A 4,183-nucleotide genomic window follows, 5' to 3' on the forward strand; every position below is an offset into this window, starting at 1 on the left:
GCAGGGTGCTTGGTTCTTTCCCCGGGGCAACTTCTCCCTCCCCAGCTCCAGTGAAGATGCAGACATTGCAGAGCTCATCTCTGCAGTTTGGGATTGACCCTGGATGTACACGTGGGTTTGTTTTCTGCTTCTGTGCCACAATGGGCTTCTCTCAAGGTGAGCTCTATGAAGGTTTGTGATAAATCCACAATTTAAAACATGGATTCCCAAACGCCTGCCCAAACGGGGGCCAGTGTGAAGCTGACAGACTATAGGAGGTGATGCTCTTTTTTAAACCACTTCTCAGTGGTTTGGTTCCTTTGCTCCCACCTCACAGCACAACACCAGGTGTGAACCTTGGAGCTCAGTGCAGGCGGTGTGGAAACCCACAGCCATGGACCAGAGCATCTCACAACGGCACCCACAGACAACGCAGCTGTTGGTTGGGACCTGTCCCTGTGTGGGGGGCTGTGCAGTAATGATGAATCCCTGCATCTCTCGTGTACCCTCAGACTGCTGGGGGTGAGCAGTTCTTCCTTCAGGGCAGCTTTGGGTGCTCCTGCCTGGAGAGCCAACTCTGGGATCATTCTGGATGCACAGAGGCTGTTCTGCCTCCGGACGGGAAGCGCCGTTCATTTTCCCAGTTGCTGCACTGGTAATAAGTGGTGCATAAAATTCCATCTTTGTTTGGATTAGGGGGTAAATTATTAATGGGGTTGAATCCTTTTTTCCAGCTCCCTGTACAGTCAATAATTTATAGTGGCACAAGCGCCGGAGATACATTTTTAACCATCCACCTCCCAGCACACTGCGTGGTGTGTGCGCTCAGCTCCTCCATTTCCTGCCACCATTCCTTGCTCCTAATGGGACCCTGAGGCTTTGCTAACCCACTTTTGGTAGCTCTGCTCGTAAAGGAGGAGAGCTCTGGCTGCAATCAGAGTCCCTCCACCATTTGAAGCAGCATTTGTGGTCCTCTCACTGTTTTCTTCTCCAGAATCGCCGCTGAGGTCTGTATGAATCCTCACCCCCTGATGCACAGTGCAGTGTCTGTTCAGCAGCGCTGGAAGGCAGATTGCAACCTCTTTGGATGCTGTTTCTCACCCTCCTTGCCCACCCCCATCCCATGCAGTGCTCTTGGAAGAAGAATCAGAATCCTTCAGCTTGCGTCTTGCTGAAGATGCAGCGGGAGGAGCTGGTGGCCTCTTGCTGCACATCGCAGACCTCACAGGTCCCATTTTGCTGCTGTTTGTGCAGTGGAAACTTCCTTCCAGCACTGCCCAGGCACACAGGCTGCTCCCCAGCCCCGTGCTGAGCTGGCTGTGTTGGTGCCACGCTGCTGAGCCATCACATTTGTACGGCCGCCTTCGCTCAGAGCTCTGCAGGAACAGCGCAGGTGGGGGAAAAAAGGAACTGAGAGGAGCCCCAAAAAAAGTGCTGAGCGGCGACAGCACGAAAATTAATTCCATTCCAGGGTAACAGTGCAGCAGAAGGGCCGTGTCATCAGTGCAGGTGTGAGGTGGGGTGCTGCGTCCCTGTGCTCCGGTGGCACAGCGCTGGGATGCGGGCGGTTTCCCCACTGTGCTATAAGAGGAGTTCCCTCTGGGTCAGGCGTGTGTCACCAGAGCTAAATTTACCCACAGGCATCACTGAGGTGCGACGGTGAGTCAGTCTGTGACAACCTTATGTCAAGGGGTGGAGGGGGCTGCCAGCCTCCAGCAATGCCCGTCCCAAATCGGCGTTCAGCCCATGGTGCACCTGAAGCAGGTTGAGGGGATGGTGGGATGCTATTCCTGGTTTTCCTGGTGTTTGGGGGAATTTGAAGACTTTCCAACCTCTATTCTGGCTTAGAAACGTAAAAAGGAAAAAAACAAAGCTCACATTTGGGGGATAAATGAGTTCATCTGTTCACATCCAGGAATACTTCAGCTCTGCACTGCTGTGGGAGGAGGGGGAGGAATGGGAAGGAGGGATGCTGCCGGGTTTGGGTGTTCAGAGCTGGGAAGGGTATAACAAATGGGCTTTGAGGAATGGCACCTGGGACCAAAAAACAGGAGAAATTCCTTAGGACCCACAGGCTGTAGTCAGCCATCCCTATGAGCTCGGCAGAAGGAGGTGTTTTGCTGGGAAGGCTCTGTTCCCCCCTCTGTTACAGCTTCGTAAGGCGAGGAGTCCTTCAGCAGCTCCAGCCACCCTGCGGAGTGGAGGCAATGAGGGCCATCAGTCGTCACATCTCTGTGCTCAGCTCAGGGAGAATCCCCACAGATCTATTTTAGGAAACCTGGAGATTCAGCAGCAGCCAGCAGAAGGAAAGGGCTGAGTACGGAGTTATGGGTGCCAGAGCAAATCCAGACATCTCCCTCTGTTCCACTGGGAGCTCCCATGGAAAGCGGCTGGGGAAGTGGTGACCGACTTTGTGTCCTTCACCCGAACCCCCAGACCTCACACAAACTTATTAGAGGTGAATGGAGAGCCTTTGGTGCTCAGCAAGAACCATATCCACAAGGAAATGGGATGTAAACCTCTCACTGTTCCTTCTCCTATCTATTATACATGAACCATCAGAGCAGAGTATTAATAAAACAGGAGCGAAAGCACTTGGCACTGCCCTCTCCTTAGCAAAACAGCAGAGCAGAGACCATCAGCTCCCACCTCTGAGGTCTGGAGCTCCATCTGCCCACTGCTCCAGGACTGCGCCCAGCGGAGGGAGAGCATTCTGTGCTGTGGGTTCTAGGATTCACACTGGGAAAATTCTGGACGTGGCAAAGAAATAGGGATCAAAATGCCTTAGCATGGGGCAGAGCCCAGTGGGGGATGGTGTTGTGATAAAGGGGAAGGGTATGGAGAAAGCTGGTCTGGTCTGAGTGCTGCCTGAGTGTTCAGGCAGTGCCTCAAGGTTTGAAATGCGGGTGATGGATCCCCAAACCACCACTGTAGCTTTTGTCTTCTGAGAAAGAAAAGAAGGTATTGGTCCTATCGCTGCCTATCGACAGCACAAAGCTTTGCTGGGCTCCTTCCTGCAGCCACCATTTGGGATAGGAATGAGGGGATGGACGAGGCTGCTCAGGGCAGTTGCCCATTCAGGAGATCTGTGGTTTTGATCAATAATTTGAGGATTTGGGTTTGGAATGTGTCTGCACTCTCTCCTCATTGGCTGTGCAGAACGCAGAGCTGCAGAGGTGAGGTCTGGTGGCAGTGCCACCACAGCCAAAATGCTGCACTGCCTTCGGAATGGGGAGCAGTAATTAAACAAACAGTTTGATATATTGTTCTCATTTAGACAGAAGAAGCAAGTCTGGCTTTGACCATGCATGTTACATTTTAATTCTTTTCTCATGCCAAGAAATACAAAGGAAGTATATAAGGTACACCATATCATCCCGCAGAAAAAGAAACATCGACCAGCAAGGCGATTCCTGGAGTGTCCATGGCATCGCTGAGCACTCCTCCAGCTGGGCTCTGAGGGTTGGGGCCGTGCCTTGGGACACCCATTGCTTTGAAAAGGCTGCTCCCCTCCCTCCCCCCCCCCCCCTCACCCCCTTGGCTTGTCCCCAAGCATGGGAGATTTTAGCTTTGCCAAATTTGGCTTTGCCAAAATGAAAGAGTGCACAAGGAAAGAAAATAATTGGCATTCAATCTGCAATCAGTTCATGTTGGGCAGCGATGAGCGGCCAAGTGCTGGGATGGGGCTGGAGGCACCGGGGGTGGGAGCAGCCCATAGGGGTGGCTCAGCCCCATCCTGGGCTCAGACTGAACAGGAGTGGGGTTGGTGTTTAATTGGCAGCAACTGGAAAGGAGGGAAATAACGATTAGGAAAAGGGAAATCATCACCAGTGCAGCAAACTGGGAAAGCTCTTCTGTCATTTTCCTCCCTTTGTGCTAAAGCCCTCCTGGTCCTCTCCACCAGCAGTCATCAGTTGGACACTGGGTGCTGTGCATCCCTCTGCCCCACGGACACTGCATCCCTCAAAGAACCTGGCTGAAACCACAATGCTGCAGTGAGCAGTTCCTGGAGAGTCCTGTGTGCAGGATCAGGCTGCAGAGCACAACGGGAGCTCAATGCAGAGTGGGGAAAGGGTCTGCTTGGTCCTGGGAGCCTTCTGGTACGGCACAGGAGGTGGGTTGCAAGGAAGGAAAACATTCCGTGTGACTGTAGAGACGTTTGACTGTGTCTAAGTGTGGGATGAGGAGCACGGAGATGTATTGA

Source organism: Phasianus colchicus, chromosome 21 (assembly GCF_987193195.1).
Source record: "Phasianus colchicus chromosome 21, bPhaCol1.hap1.1, whole genome shotgun sequence".
Lineage (NCBI taxonomy): Eukaryota > Metazoa > Chordata > Aves > Galliformes > Phasianidae > Phasianus > Phasianus colchicus.